Source organism: Papio anubis, chromosome 11 (genome assembly GCF_008728515.1).
Source record: "Papio anubis isolate 15944 chromosome 11, Panubis1.0, whole genome shotgun sequence".
In the NCBI taxonomy this organism is placed as follows: domain Eukaryota; kingdom Metazoa; phylum Chordata; class Mammalia; order Primates; family Cercopithecidae; genus Papio; species Papio anubis.
In genome coordinates, this window is record NC_044986.1 from 93,839,926 (window position 1) to 93,859,831 (window position 19,906).

The window sequence follows — 19,906 nt, forward strand, 5'->3', positions numbered from 1 at the left end:
GCACTCATCATGACTTCTACTTCTACTTTTAATTAACTTATACATTTAATTTATATTACATTTAAAACCATTCACTGTACATTTAATAACTTAAGTAGATGTATAATATCTGTTTCCTCCACTGGTCTCTTAAGTTCTATGAGGGGCAGGAACTGTATCTATTTTCCTTACCACCTAATTCTTGCTGTCAGTGTAATAACTGACACACAGTAGGTATTAATCAATATGAATTGACTGATTTAAAGCTGTTGAATAAAATGAAGTTTATATTATAGACATAATTTTTAAATGCAGAGCAGGACTGTCTATTTAGAAAACGTATCCTGGATAGAGAGGAAGAGAAGGGAAAATTCTCATGCACGTAGCACATCATCTAGTAAGGTGGAGACTAGTCTGGCAGAGGTTCACCAAACATTTATTCTCCCCTTCCTCCTGAGCATGCGGTTTAACTGCATTTTCAGACCTCCCTTCCTGTTAGATGACCTACTTACTGGTGACTACGTTCTTACCAATGGGATGTGAACATAAGTGATGATGAACACTTCTGAGTCTCTGTCTTAGAAGTGGTAATGTTTTCTCTTTGCCCTTTTCTCTCTTCCCAGCTGACTAGAACCCAGACAGGACTGACTCAGCCTCCACGCAGACAACAGCAAGGCCATAGAGATGGTGGAGCCAAACACCGGAGGAGCCTGAGTCACTCTATGACTGCCTAGAGCAAAACTGTCCCATTCACCTGAACTGCACACCTTGGACTATTATGTAGAAGGGAAATAAACTTCTTTGCTCTTTAGGCTGCATTACTGGATCTCTTCCCATGACTTACCCTTTGCCCCAACTAATGCATCTGGGATTTGGAAAATGCTCTATCTATACTTACTGGATTTTTTTACATTCTAAAAAATAAAAATAGGCCGGGTATGGTGGCTCATTCCTGTAATCCTAGCGCTTTGGGAGGCCTAGGCAGGCAGATCACTTGAGGTCAGGACTTTGAGACCAGCCTGGCCAACATGGTGAAACCTCTTCCTTACTAAAAATACAAAAATTAGCCAGGCGTGGTGGCAGGTGCCTGTAATCCCAGCTACTCGGGAAGCTAAGGCCAGAAAATCACTTAAACCTGGGAGGTGGAGGTTGCAGTGAGCTGAGATCACACCACTGCACTCCAGCCTAAGCAACAGAATGAGACCCTGTCTCAAAATAAAATAAAATGTAAATAAAAAGCAAAAATAAATATTAATTGGATTCATAATATAGAGAACAGCATATGTAACATAGTCAAAGAGAACCTAGTCACTAACAGAGGTAATGAGCATGCCCATAACAAGAGGCTAATGACAAAATTAGTGAGAAATTGTCAGTGGTGATTAAGTTGGGAAAGTATTTACGGCTACTATTATAAAGTATATATTTTTTTTCCCAACTCTCATGTACCTACCCCTTACAATGAATAAAAGTTAGCATTTTTAAAAATTTACTTCAGACATTTTTTCTCTTAAAAAAAAAAAAAAAAACTAGAATCTTACAAGTGAAATTACAACCCAATCCCCTATAATTATCCTCCCTGGAGGAGGTTTTTCAGCATACCTCTCAAAATGAGGCACCTACCTCTGAACTCCAAATAAGGGCTGACCACGAAAGTATAAAGCGTCCATTACTCACTGGGATCTGAGCAGTAGTACACTTCTATTAATAGAGTCCTAGATTGCACTACTTACTTAATAACTGCTTAACACTATTTGCTCACGTTAAACTTGAAATTTACTAATACTGCCTGGCCATCCTTCCCATCAACTTCTACCACCAGTTCTCCCTTTTCTATGCTAGTGAAATGTGTAAAATTGACTACTAACGTAAGTGCACAACCCAACATTTACATTTACATTGAAATTATTGTCATTTTTATCCTGCTGATTTCGGTCTATTCATGGTGGGGCATCATTTTTCCTCTGGTGAAATTTTGGCATCAGATAGCAGGCATTGCCCACTTACGAGCATTGAAAAAGTTCTGGGTGGATCCCAGCACTCCCAGTATTCCATATCAAGACTATCACTTGGGCTCTTTTCCAAAGCCAGTTAACACATCAGGCTGCTACAGGGTGAAAGTAGGGCTCTATTTTTATTTTTGTTTTGTTTTCTTTTGTTCTGAATCTGAAAAAGTTTTATTTAAAAGTTGCTAGACATTTTCTGCCACAAGCAGTAGTGACCTCAATTATCCCTTGGAACACATTTCCTTTGTTTTGGAAAAATTACGTGAAGGAGCTCTTTAGTTATATTTCCCCCAATTGTTCTGTGGATTGTTCTTTGGCAACATGGAACAAGTATTTTGTTTTGTTTTGTTTGTTTTTGTTTGCTTATCAAGGGCAGAATGGGTGAAATGAGTCAGTGCTGACAGATTCCCAGACAGTATTATTGAATGACAAAAGTAACATTCACAGAAGTGTGTATAATTCCACATATGTAAGACAAGTGATAAGGTGTGTATATGTATGAATATGTTTATAAATAAATATAAACGTATAAAAAAGTACCTTAAGCTGTACACCAGACTGTGAACATGGGCTGGTCTCGTAGTATAAGAAGAAAAGTGAGAACAGGTAACACAGATAAAAATAGAAAAAGATTTTTTTTTTTTTTTTTTTTTTTTTGAGACGGAGTCTCGCTCTGTCGCCCAGGCTGGAGTGCAGTGGCCGGATCTCAGCTCACTGCAAGCTCCGCCTCCCGGGTTCCCGCCATTCTCCTGCCTCAGCCTCCCAAGTAGCTGGGACTACAGGCACCCGCCACCACGCCCGGCTAGTTTTTTGTATTTTTTAGTAGAGATGGGGTTTCACCGTGTTAGCCAGGATGGTCTCGATCTCCTGACCTCATGATCCACCCGTCTCGGCCTCCCAAAGTGCTGGGATTACAGGCTTGAGCCACCGCGCCCGGCCGAAAAAGATATTTTTTATAAAGAAGAACATTAAAAATCAACACTGCCCATGAGAGATGAGAGAAAGACTGGACTTTGCTAAACTAGTGTGGGGGCTCAAAGTTGTTACAGTTTAAATATTTTTTAGATGAGACTTTATTTTGTAACCACAGGCTTGTGAGGTTTAGGGACATATGTATTATGAAATGAATATTTTTTAAAACCTATATGCAAACTAAGAGAAAGGTGATGATGGCTTTCATCTACGGCTGAAGCAAGTGCAGATTATCTCAAGTGTTTCTGTTAATAGATTGTTTAAATGTTCTTTGAGAAGAAACTGTAACAGTGTCTCATCCTTAAGAACAAAAAAAAGAAAGGCTAACCAATGTGGATTTGATTACAGATGGTGGAGTAAAGTAGGTAGCCTAGAATAGCTTCTCATATTCTAACTCTACAATAGATATTATACTCATTTAACATACGATGGTTATGTACATTTTACATATCTATTTTACAGATGTTGCAGGTGAGTCTTGGAAAATTTTAGCAGGTTTCCTAAGATCACTCTGCTTGAATTTCAGCCTGTTTAGATAGTTACAAAGCCCATATACTTCTCACTACAACATAATACATCTATGCTAGATCTGGAATCCACTTAAGAATGTGACACCTATATCCTGCATTTGTCCCCATAGCCTGTATTCGAGTTCATGGAAGTGCCACCTACCTTCTCTCTCCTTTTGTGTTAATCCAAATGTTCTTTGTGTTTCTAGCTCCAATTTATAGATCCTTCATTAAATGTTTTTAGGCCCTATAAACCTACACAATCAGCACACATTTTATTTATCTGATCTCATTTCCTTTCTTACGCTACTCCAGCCACTCTGGCGTCCTTGTTATTCCTTGCTGTGACGAGCATGCTCCTGCCCCAGGGCCTTTGCACATGCTGTTACCTCTGCCTGGGACATTCTTCCATTAGACAGCCACTTGTCTTTGCTTTCTGTCTGTATTAGTTAGGGTGTATGTTTCACAACCTCAGATTAGGCATAGCAGCCTGCTGGACTTAAACATATTCGTCATCAGGGGAAAAGAAACCAACAAAAATTCCCTCTAATAGTGGCGAGTGAATTGGGAAAAACCTAGTGCTGAATCCTTGCCCAGTGGTCAGGAGTGGAAAATGTGACATATGGAAGACTCACTCCCTAGTGCAGCTCAGGCCCAAGTGCTGATGGAGAATGTGAACAGTGTGAGAGCGGTAGCAGGCCTGAGGGACCAAGCCCGGATCTTCCTGGAGTTGGGTTCCATGGGAATGCAGTTTAAAGTGGGTGGTAAACTCCATCCAGGGCTAAATACAAACCCAAGACAGATAGTCAACAAGTACCATATGGAAAAGTTGGAAAAGCTTTGTAGAGAGGGCAAAAGGGGGCCAAATTAGCCTTTATAACAAAGCCACTCTCCCAATAACTACATTAATCCATTCATGAGGACAGAGCCCTCATGACCTAATTACCTCTTATTAGGCCCTGCTTCCCAACATTGCTGCTTTGGAGATTAAGTTTCCAACACATCAACTTTGAACAACACATTCAAACCATGGCATTTTGCCTCTGGCCCCCAAAATTCATGTCCTTCTCACAATGCAAAGCACATTCATTTTGTCCTAATAGCCCCAAAAGTCTTAACTCATTACAGCACCAACTCAAAAATCCAAAGTTCAGAGTCTCATCTGAATCAGATATGGATGAGACTCGAGGCATGAATTATCCAGAGGCAAATTCCTCTCCACTTGTGAGCCTATGAAATTAGTAAGATACATGCTTCCAAAGTACAATGGTGAGACAGGCATAGGATAAACATTCCCATTTCAAAAGGGAGAAATAGGCAAGAAGAAACAGGTAACTGGTCCGGATCAAGTCCAAACCCAATGAGGAAAACAACATTGAGTCTTAAAGATGAAGAATAACCTTTTTTGACTCCATGTCCCACATCCTGGGCACATTGGAGTGGGGGTTAGGTGTCCAGGGCCTCAGGCAGCCCCACCTCTATGGCTTTGTTGGGCTTAGTCCACTCAGCAGTTCCCAGGGGTTGGAATCTTATTCCTGCAGCTTTCCCAGGCTGGAGCTGCACACCGGTGCCCTACAGTTCTGGGGTCTTGGAGGCTACCCAACTCCCACTGCTCCTTTAGGCATTACCCTAGTCCCAGGGCACTCTGCAGTGGCTCTTCTCCTAAGATAAATCTCTGCCTGGGCCCCTGGGTTGTCTGCAACGTCCTTTGAAATCTAGATGGAGGGCCGGACGTGGTGACTCATGCCTATAATCCCAGCACTTTGGGAGGCCAAGGCAGGCGGATCCCTTGAGGTCAGGAATTCGAGACCAGCCTGGCCGACATGGTGAAACTGCATCTCTACTAAAAATACAAAAATTAGCTGGACGTGATGGCACGTGCCTGTAATCCCAGCTACTTGGGAGGCTGAGGCAGGAGAATTGTTGAACCCGGGAGGTGGCGGTTGCAGTGAGCCAAGATCACGCCACTGCATTCCGACCTGGGCGACAGAGAGAAATTCATGTCAAAAAAAAAAGAAAAGAAAAGAAAAAAAAAACCATGAAATCTCGATGAAGGCTGTCATGGCCCCACAGCTCATGTACTCTACGTATTTACAGAGTCAGCACCGTGTGGACACTGCCAAAGCTTACTACTTGCACCTTCCAAAGCAGCAGCACAAACCACACCTGGGCCTACTAAAGCTATGGCTGGCATGGCCAAGAAGCATTATGCTGAGATACAGGAAGCAGAGTTCTGAGGCAGCTCTGGGCAGTGAATGCTAAGTGCCTCTCTTGAAAGCTTGTCCTCAAAGTTTTAGCTTGCCTCAAAGATCTCTGAACTGCCTGTGAGGTCATTCTCTCACTGTCTTCGTAAATAGCACCTAGTTCCCTTCTAGACATATTACTCACTTGGCCACACCCTTAGTATTCTCTCTCTAATACACTTTTTTATTTTTGACATGGCCAGGCTGAGGGTTTTCCAAATCTTCTCATTTTGTTCCCTTTTAAATTGTAAATTCCATCTTAAAATAATTTTTCACCTCTCTCATTTTACTGCAAGTTGACCAAAAGGAGGTGATACGGTTCGGCTGTGTCTCCCCCCAGATCTCATCTTGATTTGTAACTCCCGTATTTCCCACATGTTGTTGGAAGGTCTTGGTGGGAGGTAATTGAATCATGGGGCAGTTTCTCCCATACTGTTCTCATGGTATCGAGAAGGTCTCATGAGATCTAACAGTTTTATAAGGGGAAACTCCTTTTGCTTGGCTCTCATTCTATCTTGCCTGCTGCAGTGTAAGAAGTGCCTTTTGGCCAGGTGTGGTGTGGCTTATGCCTGTAAAACTAACACTTTGGGAGGCCGAGGTGGGCGGATCACCTGAGGTCAGGAGTTCGTGACCAGCATGGCCAACGTGGTAAAACCCCATCTCTACTAAAAATACAAAAATTAGCCAGGCATGGTGGTACATGCCTGTAATCCCAGCTACTCGGGAGGCTAAGGCAGGAGAATTGCTTGAACCCAGGAGGCAGATGTTGCAGTGAGCCAAGATCACGCCACTGCATTTCAGCCTGGGCAACAGAGGGAGACCCTGTCTCAAAGAAAAAAAAAAAAATTGCCTTTTGCCTTCTGCCATGATTGTGAAGGCCTCCCCAGCCATGGGGAACTATGAGTCCATTAAACGTCTTTTTCCTTATAAATCACCGAGTCTCAGTATGTCTTTATCAGCAGCATGAAAACAGACTAATACAGGAGGCTTGCCACACCTTTAATGCTTTACTGCTTAGATATTTCTTCTGCCAGATATCCTAGCGTGTTGCTCTTCAATTTTACTTTCCACAAAGACCTAGGACATGGACACAATTCTCCCAAGGTCTTACCAATCATATAACAAGGGCGGTCTTTACTCTAGTTTCCAATATCTTGTTTCTAATGTCCATCTAAGACCTCATCAGAATGGTCTTCCCTGTCCATATTTCTGTCAACATTCTGATGATGACCACTTAAGTAATCTCTAAGAAGATTCAGACTTTCTCTACAGCTCTCCTCTTCTTCTGAGCCCTCACCAGAATTGTCCTTCATTTTTCGTTCACAACAAACTAGGCTTTTTCTACCAACTCCATTTCTTTCAGCCTCTACCCATCACCTACTTCCAAATTTGCTTCTACATTTTCAGGTATTTGTTATAACAAAAGCTCCACTTCTCAATGCCAATTTTTTTTGACTTAGTCCATTTTGTGCTGCTATAACAGAATACCAGAGACTGACTAGTCTATAATTAACAGAAATTTATTTGGCTCATGGTTCTAGAGGATGGGAAGCCCAAGAGTATGGTACTGGCATCTGGCAAGGGCCTTTGTGCTGTGTCATTCTATGACAGAAGGTGTAACGGCAAGAGAGTGTAAGAGAGGAGCAAGAGAGGGCTGGCCTCACTTTTACAACAAATCCACACTCAGGATAATTAACCTATTCATGCAATGATGACATTAATCTATTCATGAAGGAATAGCACTCATGACCTAATCATCTCTTTTTCAACCCCCCAACACTGTTGCAATGGGGATTAAGTTCCCAATACATGAACTTGGTGGGGGTGCGCCTCAAACCATCGCACTGGCCTCCTTCACAGTGAACCCTTTCCAGAACAACTCACTTAAAATATTAGTCTCCACAGCCAATTGGAATCTTCTTAACCCTCTGTCCTGTTTTATCTTTTTTTCTCACTGATCATCATTTAATAAGTTTTATTTAATTTAATTTATTTATTTAACCTTCCTCAAATACACAAAAATGTTATAAATTTTATAGGACAAGGATTTTCTCATTGTTCATTGGTATGTCCCAAGCACCTAAAATATACCTGTCAGCCAGGTACAGGGCACACCTATAGCCCTAGCTACTTGAGAGGCTGAGGTGGAAGAATCATTTGAGCTCAAGAGTTCAAGTGCAGTGGGGGTAACATAGTAAGTACTCAATGTATGAGTGTAGAAAAAGTGGATTATACATTGCCATTCTCCCTTCTGATATCTAATATCTAATTCAGATTTGATAGTATGTTGTTATAAAGTATCTCTTTTAATTACCACATTCTGGTTGTTAATCTCATCTTACCAATTATATGTGTTTTGGAGCTAAAAACAGAGGAGGGGGTTATGGATGAGAAAAGTGATTCAATAACATTGTTGAAGAAATAATAATTGTATAGTCTGAAAATCTAAATTTGGCCTATGATCATACTTTACACAAAAATGAATAGGCTATATACATAACATGTTTTTAAATGGTATAAAGCCACAGAAAATAGAATTTTATTTTATCACCAGAGAAGTAGCATATAATGCCTATATTGTAAAAAGGAATCAAATAAATTTGTAAAATATAGTTAAGATTTTAATACACAAATGGCCAAGTATGAATAGACAATTTATATATGGATACTGATATGGTTTGGCTCTATGTCCCCACCCAAATCTCATGTGGAATTGCAATTCCCACGTGTCAGGGGAGGGGCTTGGTGGGAGGTGATTGGATCGTGAGGGCGGATATCTCCCTTGCTGTTCTCATGATAGGGAGTTCTCATGAGACCTAATGGTTTAAAAGTGTGTGGCACTTCCCCCTTCGCACTCTCTCTCTCTCTCCTGCCACCATGCGAAAATGGTGCTTGCTTCCCCTTTGCCTTCTACCATGATTTTAAGTTTCCTAAGGCCTCCCAGACATGCTTCCTGTTAAGCCTGCAGAACTGTGAGTCAATTAAACCTCTTTTCTTTATAAATTACCCAGTCTCAAGTAGTTCTTTATAGCAGTGTGAGATCAGACTAACACAGATACACAATTTGTAAACGAACACGGAAAAAATCTTCAGTGAGTTAATAAAAATGTAAATGAAGACAATATGGTGTCACAGCCTTGATAACTATATAGTAATATAGTAAAATGGTTACGATGAAGTTACATTAAAAAGACAAAATTGAAAATTACATCTGTCAGCTGGACACAGTGGTGTACTTCTACAGTGCACTTCTACAGCTACTTGAGAGGCTGAGGTGGGAAGATCGCTTGAGGCCAGGAGTTCAAATGCAGCCTGGGTAACATAGTAAGACCCTGTCTCTAAGAAACATTTTTTAAAATTTTAGTTTCAAAAAACTGTATCTGTCATGTTTATAGGTATCCACATGGACATGGACGGGAAGGGAACCTAAAAGTTGGATATAATTTGGTCTGCAGGGTATATGAGCATATTAAAATTTAACATTCACTTGATTTTTTGTCCCTATGCTATATTTCGGTATTTTTACATCTGAGGTCAATCTTCATCTGACCAGATTTAGTTTTGTTGTTGTTGTTGTTATTTTAAACTGAGAAGTATTCATTTTTCTGTCCCTTTCACACAATACCTTTTCCAGAGCATTAAGTTTTAGAGGTTTTTGTTTGTTTGTTTGTTTTCTTTTGAGATGGAATCTCACTCTCTTGCCCAAGCTGGAGTGCAGTGGCTCAATCTCAGCTCACGGCAACCTCTGTCTCCCAAGTTCAAGTGATCTTCCTGCCTCGGGCTCATGAGTAGCTGTGATTATAGGTGCGTGCCACCATGCCCGGCTAATTTTTGTATTTTTAGTAGAGACGAGGTTTCACCATATAGGCCCGGATGGTATCGAACTCCTGACCTCATGATCTGCCAGCCTTGGCCTCCCAAAGTGCTTGGATTACAGGCGTGAGCCACAGGGCCCAGCAAGCTTTGGAGTTTTGAAAGACAGAAGAGGCCGGGCGCGGTGGCTCAAGCCTGTAATCCCAGCACCTTGGGAGGCCGAGACGGGCGGATCACGAGGTCAAGAGATCGAGACCATCCTGGCTAACACGGTGAAACCCCGTCTCTACTAAAAAATACAAAAAAAAACTAGCCGGGCGAGGTGGCAGGCGCCTGTAGTCCCAGCTGCTCAGGAGGCTGAGGCAGGAGAATGGCATAAACCCGGGAGGCGGAGCTTGCAGTGAGCTGAGATCCGGCCACTGCACTCTAGCCTGGGTGACAGAGCGAGACTCCGTCTCAAAAAAAAAAAAAAAAAAAAGAAAGACAGAAGAGCACAGATGTTGCAGGCACAGACTCTGAGGCCAAGCTACCCCAATTTGAATCCCAGTTCAGCATCTGACTATCTGGGTGACCTTGGACAAATGGCTCTGTTTTTTATCTTTAAATAGTCATAGTAATAATGATTTCTAACTCATGTGGTTACTGCAAGGACTAAATGGGTTAATGCATATAAAGCACTTAGAACAGTACCTGGCACTGGATACTAATTAGATATTACTAATTATTTATTTTTCTCTCTCTTCCTTAATATTCATTTAAAAATCCTCTTGATCAAGTTGAGTCTCTTGCCAAACATCCTTTCCAACCTTAATGAGAATCCCAGGATCACTTGGTCAGGAGTCTATGATTTTAAAATTATAAACAATGGTGCAGGTCATCAAAATCTGACCGCCATTGCCATCTTTATAGCTATCCAACCACAGAACACAGCCAGGCAAGTCTCAGTTTCTCCAGGTGACAGGGCATGGTAGAAGAGGTTGAGATCTGGAGCTAAACCATCCAACTGTGGGGACATACAATGGAAAACCAGACCCAACTCTAGGTGCAAGGAAATTCCATCAAAACATGTACTGAATACTTGTCATGTTCCAGGTATTGTGCTGTGACTAAAACTAGACTAGTAAACAAGACAGACAGTCATTGCCTTCACAAGCTCAAAGGTGAAGACAAACATTCAATACATACAAGTACTGGTGGGGCACGGTGACTCACACCTGTAATCCCAGAACTTTGGGAGGCCAAGGTGGGAGGACCACCTGAGGTCAGGAGTTTGCAGCTAGCCTGGCCAACATGGTGAAATCCTGTCTCTACTAAAAATAAAATTAGCCGGGCGTGGTGGTGGGTGCCTGTAATCCCAGTTACTTAGGAGGCTGAAGCAGGAGAATCGCTTGAACCTGGGAGGCAGAGGTTGCAGTGAGTGAAGATCGTGCCATTGCACTCCAGCCTGGGCAACAGAGCAAGACTCCGTCTAAAAAAAAAAAAAAAAAAAAAAAAAAATTACAAGTGCAATAAGTGCTACTAAGAGGTTCAGGGTTCCATGGAAGTTCATAGTCTGACAAGCAGGTTTTGTGATTACATGGTCTCAGTCAACAAATCACAGGTTTGACCAGTGTACACTGGCACCTGGCAATAAGAAATCCAGAGCAGGTATTACTCAAAAACACACTCAGGCATGCAGGGGGTCTTCATTCAGGAAGTCCCTGCCACCCGGCTAGGGTTCAGGTAGAGAATTTCAGATACTGAGAAGAGTTTGACAGGATGTCATACCCTGACAGGAGGTGAAAGGGATATATACCATTCTAGCACTGCAAGTAATTCAGTATGGCTAGAACCTAGAGTGGAGGGAGTGCCAAGAAATAAGGCTGGGGTAGTAAACAGGGACTAGATCTTGAAAGCATTTATTAATACATGCGTGTGGTGTGTATCTGCCAGGTAAAGCCACAGCTTATGCTGGCCATGAGTACTGTAAGACTCAGCTCTTCTCTTGCCCCTTTCCACCTATTCATAGCACAAAACTGAGCCTCAGCTGATGAGGAGAGGAGTTTTCTGACTATCATGTTGCTCTAAGTAGCTCAAACCTATACTTGTAACCAATATGACCTGTGTATTTGCCGTCAGGGTACACACAAGAAATAAGTTTCTTTTTTCCTCTCTCTCTCCCTCTCTCTCCTCTCTCTCCTGCTTTTTAAGTTCAAAGTCCAATAACCTCTTTTTGTTTGTTTGTTTTTTGAGACAGAGCCTCACTCTATTGCCCAGGCTGGTGTGCAGTGTTATCTTCTCAGCTCACTGCAACTTCCACCTCCCAGGTTCAAGCGATTCTCCCACCTTGGCTTCCTGAGTAGCTGGGACTACAGGCATGTGCCACCATGCCCAGCTGATTTTCTTTTCTTTTCTTTTCTTTTGTTCTTGTTGTTTGTTTGGTACAGATGGGGTTTCACCATGTTGGCCAGGCTGGTCTCGAACTCCTGACCTCAAGTGATCCACCCACATTGGCCTCCCAAAGTACTGGGATTACAGGCCTGAGCCACCATGCCAGGCCCAAACTCCAACAACTTATTTTCTAATGAATAAGTATCCCAGTGTTTATTTACCTTCTCTTCCCATGTATTGAAAGGGAATAATAATGTTGCCCTCAATTTCTCTATGAATGATGCTTGCTGAAGCTGGGTACTAATGCTAGTGGATGGCGGCATAGAAGGACTCTCTGCTGAGAACACTAGGTCCAAAGGGCAGAAAGACTCATATTTTGTTGAAAAAGTGTGTGGATTTTTTGTTTGTTTGTTTTTGTTGTTGTTGTTGTTGTTGTTGTTGTTGTTTGAGACAGGGTTTCACTCTGTTTGCCAGGCTGGAGTGCAGTGCTGTGATCATAGCTCACTGCAGCCTTCTGGGCTCAAGCAATCCTGACATCTTAGCCTCCTGAGTAGTTGGGACTACAGATGTGCACCACCACACTCCACTAATTTGTTTTTTTGTTTTTTGTTTTCGTTTTTGTTTTTGTTTTTGTAGAGACAAGATCTCACGATGTTGCCCAGGCTGGTCTCAAACTCCTAAGCTCAAGTGATCCTCCTGCCTCAGCCTCCCAAAGTGCTGGGATTACAGACGTGAGCCACCACACCCAGCTCATGTGTTGTGAGTTGTTTCTTGGAATCATGCCGACATTCACAAGGTTGTCTTTTCCAAACTATACAATTTTGGATCTACATTTGTGTTATGAACACTAACTGCTTATATTGCATAGATGAAATTTTTTGAAATGATTTCAAATTTATAACAAGTTTGACATTCTACTGGTAGGAAGAACTTTCCCTTCTTTCTGTTTACTTATTTATTTATATATGTATGGGCTTCTGGATTCCTACTTTATTCAAGGAGTTGTAATCTGTGACTATCATTACTTTGGTGCTCACATTGGTCTAGATTTGACAGGTTGGATCCCGTCAAGCTGGCTCGTCTGTCCTTGGACAAGTCTTCATCATTCTTTAAGCATTTCCTTACTCTCATGAGCAAAAGTAGTCCAAAATCATCTCGTGGCCGGGTGCGGTGAGTCACACCTGTAATGCCAGCACTTTGGGAGGCCAAGACGGGCGGATCACAAGATCAAGAGATCAAGACCATCCTGGCTAACACAGTGAAACCCCATCTGTACTAAAAATACAAAAAATTAGCTGGGCGTGGTGGCGGGCGCCTGTAGTACCAGCTACTCGGGAGGCTGAGGCAGGAGAATGGTGTGAACCTGGGAGGCAGAGGTTGCAGTGAGCCGAGGTCGCGCCACTGCACTCCAGCCTGGGTGACAGAGCGAGACCCTGTCTAAAAAAAAAAAAATCGTCTCGTACTTTCTCTGCCTCAATCCTGGAACCAATCATTTCCAACAAGTACTGGTTCCTTTCAGCAGGTACGGATATTTAGAAATCAAGATCTAGGCACTCTGTAGGATTATTTCTCCAGAGTTGCCATTGTTTCTATACTGTCTCAGACAACAGAGCTAGGAGATAGATGTGTATGTGTGTACACATAGACACATACACATACATCTATGTCTATTTCTGTATCTCTCAGTGCATATATACTAAACACATCCATCTACATATCAATACTTTCATTTCAGCCCAGCATCTCAGGCTTCTCTCCAGCCTTCCTCCTTCCATATTTATAAATTTCTTTTCCAATAGTGAGAAACTTGACTCTCATTATCCTCTCAATATGTTTATTTATTTGCTCAAATTCTCTGTATGTAACTTATCTGTCTACCATGCCAGTTGCCTCCTCAGTCCCCAGAGACTGCACCTTCACAGCTTCTCCTTTTCCAAGAGGAGAATCAGTGGGAAAAGTGGTCTAATGGGAAGGAAGGAAGGAAGGAAGGAAGGAAGGAAGGAAGGAAGGAAGGAGCCAATAATCCAATTGTAGGGTTTCTCACTTACAGATTGTTCGGTAATCTAAGGGCTTAATAAAAAGAAGAGTTTAATCCTGCTTACAAGTGCCAAATATGGAAAGAAAGGGAGAGACTAATCAGTATTCAACTGCCTGTGCTTCTTGCAGAAACTCAGTCTCTGTTCAATAATATTCTCAAAGTCCTACAGAGGCTCTTCTATTGTGATTATGGTTGAGGACATTACTGCCAGAGTCACAGTAATATACCCATTTAGGTTCTACAGTTATAGGTCTCCTAACTCACACTCACATGCTCCTCCATGATCAATCACTACGCCACAACAACTGCATTAAAAGGAGCTTTTACACAGTGCTGAAACTAACCCTCCCCCATGCAAGCTTTTATATTGAAAGCTCAGGCTCTTGGGAACGAACTGTAAGGACAAAAATATATTATAAGGAGTTGTTAGGCCTTTATCTTCTCTAGAAAAGATCTTGGTATCGTTTTTAGGAAAAAAAAATAGTGATAATCTCTGATTTTTTCAGGGAAGTGGTGATGTTTAACGGGTCCTACAATTTACAAAATTCTAGGGCACATATAATCTCATTTAAGAAAAGATAGAGGCCAGGCATGGTGGCTCACAAGTGTAATCCCAGCACTTTGGGAGGCCAAATCAGGAGGATCACTTGAACCAAGGAGTTCGAGGCCAGCCTGGGCAAGGTAGTGAGACTCTACCTCTAAAAAACATTTTTTAAAAAATTCGCTAGATGCGGTGGCACATACCTGTAGTCCCAACTACTCAGGAGGCTGAGGTGGGAGGATCCCTTGAGCCCAGGAGTTCCATGTGGCAATGAAAGATGATCGCACCACTGCATTCCAGCCTGGGGAATGAAGCAAGACCCCCATCTTTAAAAAAGGGAAAAAAATATGTAAATACCTTTAGACTTGTGTGGAATGTTGAATATTTGGTTACACTTGGAAGACTTCAACCGAATTCTAATATGTGAATGATTTTCTTCACTGTCTCTTAGGCAAAGAAGTCTTAGCAAATTCTTTTTTTTTTTTTTTTTGACAGGGTCTCACTCTGTCACCCAGGCTGGAATACAGTGGCACATTCATGACTCACTGCAGCTTCGACCTACTGGGCTCAGGTGATCCTCCCACCTCAGCCTCCTGAGTAGCTGAAACTAAAGGCACATGCCATCAGGAGCAAATTCTAATACTAATCTGAATTCCTTCTTAGATAACAAAGTACTCTTCATGTAAGTCCCTTGATTAGGTGGTATTATCCTTCCTCAACAACATCACATCAAAGCCAACCTTTAGAAATTTTCCTTTAAAGTCTGGAAGCCAGTTTTCTGGGCCAAGTCTGTCCAGCAAAAGATCAAAATGCCAACAGCAGAATGAATAAATAAATTGTAGTATATTTCAAACAGCGTAATATTATAGAGCAATGAGTGAGCTACAACTATGCAACAATATGAATGAATCTCACCAACAAAATGCTAAGTAAAAGAAACTAAACAAGAAAGTATACATTGTATGATTCTGTTTATATAAGATTTAAACATAGACAAAGCCAAGGTATGGTACTAGAAGTCAGGAGAATAGTTACTTTTGTGAAGGAGTAACTGTATGAGAGCACAAATGGGGTTTCTATGAATCTAATACTCTTCTGTTTCTTGAACTACATCCTATTTGTTTTGCAAAATGTCATCAAACTATACACTTGCAATTTGCATAGTTTTTAGTATGTATGTTAAATTCGATAAAATAAATATGCCTCGGCTGGGTGTGGTGGCTCACACCTGTAATCTCAGCACTTTGAGAGGCCGAGGCAGGTGGATTACTTGAGGTCAGGAATTCAAGACCAGCCTGCTGAATATAGTAAAACCCTGTCTCTACTAAAAATACAAAAATTACCTGGACATGGTGGCACGCGCCTGTAAGCCCAGATACTCAGGAGGATGAGACAGGAGAATTGCTTGAACTCTGGAGGCAGAGGTTGCAGTAGGTCGAGATGGCGCCACTGCACTCCAGCCTGGGCAACAAGAGTGAAACTCTGTCTCATAAATAAGTAAGTCTCAAAAGACTCCTTAAATGAAAGTACGGTTGATCCTTAAGGATATCCAGAAGTTTTCAGGACAAAAAAAAACATTCATAGGTCACTTTCTAACATACTCAGGAAAGAGCAAAATTGTGTATGTCCCCAACAAGATGGCAATTATCTTCTTCTCTGTCTCAATCCCAGTTTTTCCTGTCTAGTTTAACTCTTTATCTTTGAATGAGATACCTCTAAGACCATGTGGGTACTGTTGAATGGCTGGAAACTTTCAGAGATGAGGAGCCTCCATGTTTACCCCAATATTTTTGAGAAAGCTGACTCTCACCAAGTCAGATTTGCTACAGTAATGTGTGACTGCGAGCCTACTCAACATCAATGCACTTTCAAGGCCTGAGACTGCGCCTCCAGGTGGAAGTGGTAAAGTCCAATCATGACAAATGAATACTGCCAGGAAGATGCAGCCATCTTTCAAATTTTTAAATTTAAGATTAAACTCAATCAGCCAGAATTGCTAAACTCTTGTCCCATCTTTCCGTCTGAAGAAGCAGATACTTTTGAAAGTCCCATGCCCCAGAGATTCTTTGCCCCTTCCAAATAAGGTGAGCCTACAAGTACATTTAAAGCTATGAGACCTAAACTGGTGGGGGAAATCAGCTTTTTGTTGCTTTGGAGAAGAAAAAGAAAAGAAAAGAAATGAAATGAATTTATTTATTTGTTTAGAGAAAGGGTTTTGCTCTGTCACCCAGGCTGGAGAGCAGTGCTGCAATCACAGCTCACTGCAGCGTCTAAGTCCTAAGCTCCAGTGACCCTCCTGCCTCACAGCCTCCTAAGTAGCTGGGACTATAGTCACACACCACCACACCTCGCTAATATTTTTCTTTTTCTTTTTGTAGAGACAGGGTCTCGGCATCTCGTACAGGCTGGTCTCTAAATTCTGGGCTCAACCAATCCTCCCACTTTAGCGTCCGAAAGTGCTGGGATTACAGGCGTGAGCTACTATGCCCAGCCAAAATTTATTTTGTTTTTTACTCTTCCTTTTCTATAGAATTCAAAAAAAAATGTTAACCACACAAAAGTTTTTGAACTCCCATTTGGCACTTTAGGAAGTTATTTAATCCTAAGGTAAAAAATATTTAACTGTTCCCTAGATCCACACTTAATGGATGTATGTAACTACTGAATATATTTGCAGCAGCATTTTTCTGTAATAAAGAGTTCAAGGTTGATGATTTATTATGCCTATTCTTGCCACATTATTATTGTCACAACTATTCACACCCCAAATCTTGTTCAACTTATTTAAAAACCCTTTCTGTCTTTTTTCTATTACTACTCAGTCACCTTTGCAGGCTTTTTTTCAATTATTGGTAAACATTCCTTATTCTCAGCCCAATTAATGGAATTACTATAATATCTAATCATAAATTTTTATTTTTGCTCCATATATTTCTTCCAAAATAAATCGCAACTTGCCTCATCCCTAAGTCAAGCTATACTCTTCACTCTTGGCAGCTGAAAAACTGAAAGGATGTCTCTGATCATCATTCTCAGTGGATCATGACTCTCATCACATAATCCCTATATTTGGGCAATGGGCGATTTATTTGAATTTTCTTGAACAATAAAATTATTGTTACAATGGTTCCATCATTCATATATTTTCCTAAGAGACTGCTGGGCCCTTTTTTGCTCATCCAGTAACGAATAATACCCATGAGTGTAGCTACCACCTAAGTAACCCATGCAGTATTTTTTATTTGATTTATTTACTTATTTATTTATTTTTTGAGACACGATCTCACTCTGTCACCCAGGCTGGCATGCAGTGGCAAGATCTCGGCCCACTGCAACCTCTGCCTCCTGGATTCAAACAATTCTCCTGCCTCAGCCTCCAGAGTAGCTCAGATTACAGGCGCCTGCCACCACCCCTGGCTAATTTTTGTGTTTTTTCAGTGGAGACAGGGTTTCACCATGTTGGCCAGGCTGGTCTCAAACTCCTGACCTCAAGTGATCCGCTTGCCTCAGCCTCCCAAAGTGCTGGGATTACAGGTGTGAGCCACCTGCCTAGACTCATGCAGTATTTTATAAACCCATAAAAAAGTAAAAGGAATCTTTCAGGATGGCATATATGTTTCCAAAGTCAATGGATTAATCCAGAATGATCATCAGAAGTAGAATTGAGCTTAGGAATCAGGTCTTGAAATTCTTAGCACTAGGAACATTTATCATTCTTTTTTCTTCCATTCTTAATCTCCCTACTACTGTGATCATTTCCTCCCCCCCAACTTATAAGTTTCTAAGCCCCTTGTTTGAAGATCTTACCATGTTTTTTGCTTTTCTTCACCCATCTTAAGACTCAAAATCTGCAAGTAGGGCTCACCAAATTTTCTAGTCATATCCAAGAGGAGAAATTTTGTCAAACTTGATGCATTCTGATCTCAGCTCTGTATTATACCACTCATTTTCTTTATTTGTAGTTTCTAACTTCTATTAGCTCCTTCATGCCACAATCTAATGCCCTATACTTTCCAGTTACTTCCCGCAATTGGCATGAAAATCTTTCTTTTCCTCACAGATAATGGACTGTAATGAACATAGTAAACAGTTTAAAACCATTTTAAGGGCCAGCCATGGTGACTCACGCCTGTAATCCCAGCACGTTAGTAAACTGAGGTGGGTTGGTCACTTGAGGTCAGGAGTTCGAGACTAGCTTAGCCAATATGGTGAAACCCCGTCTCTAGTAAAAATAGAAAAATCATCCAGGCATGGTAGTGGCACCTGTAGTCCCAAGATACTCAGGAGGCTGAGGCACAAGAATCCCTGGAACCAGGGAGGCGGAGGTTGCAGTGAGCTGAGATCACGGGCTGCACTCCAGCCTGGGAGACAGGAAAAAAAAAAAAAAAAATTTAAAATGGGGGAAATTATGGCGCAGAAAATTATATTGCTTTCATACTATTCTATACTTTATGCAATAGTTTATATAATTGTTAGAAGTAAACTACAGGCTTCCTAATTTCCAATACCTGTTTTTGGAAAAGAATTTAATAGTTATTGTTTTGCCATTGTATTTAGTTTTGAGATTATCCTCCATTAATAGCGATACTGTCATGCTCACTTTGGCGGCACAAATACTAAAATTGGAATGATACAGAGAAGATTAGCATGGCCCGTGTGCAAGGATGACACACAAATAAGGATATTGTCCTCCCATTAATGGTAGTAATATAAAGTAACCCTTTAAAGTAATATATTTAAGCTAGGATGTCACTAATTTAAAGAAAATTTAAGTAAATACAAGTAAGGGTGATAGGATATGGCAAAAATTTGATGATCAAATTATTAAGTCTGGGAAGCATCACTAATTGGGAAACACTGTAAAGTCTGGTGTAAAATGATGGCAGAGGAATTGAGATTCAAGAATGCCTTATCCTAGTCTCTGGGTGATACTTAATGGTACATCCTTTGCCACTTCATGACACAGGAGGTCCTAACGGCAAGAGCCAAAGCCAGATTTCCTGCTCTGCTTTAATCCAGCCTATAGCTGGTATCACTGCCTTCTCTACTGGCTAGCAATCGAGGAAAGACTCCTATCACAGGCCTGGAACGGCCAGGGAATATGTGGACAGAAGCAAATCTGAGTAACAGTGTTCACATCCTGTAAAAAACCATAACACTAGCTCAAATAAAGAAACAGACAAGCTTGCCAGGATCGAGGAGAATAGTAATTTCTGCTCTTGGCAAAACCTTAAGAGGAAAGGTCCAGTTGATGGGTTGGGAACGAGGGGTGGGGTCTTTTACAAAGATCTGGTCTTAAAGCCTTAACAACAGGGATGAATTTAGAGGAGAAAGCTCATGCTTTTAAGAATTTTTTTTTTTTTTGAGACAGACTCTCGCTCTGTTGCCCAGGCTCAAGTGCTGTGCAGTGGCACCATCTTGGCTCACTGCAACCT

The 19,906-nt window shown here is 41.4% G+C and overlaps 1 non-coding gene across 1 annotated transcript; it reads left to right on the forward strand.

The window, feature by feature from the left end:
* Positions 1-19,063: 19,063 nt before the first annotated feature.
* Positions 19,064-19,171, forward strand: LOC116269544. The gene has a single exon (XR_004177172.1). It is a non-coding gene; the product is annotated as a U6 spliceosomal RNA (small nuclear RNA).
* The last annotated feature ends 735 nt before the right edge of the window (positions 19,172-19,906 follow it).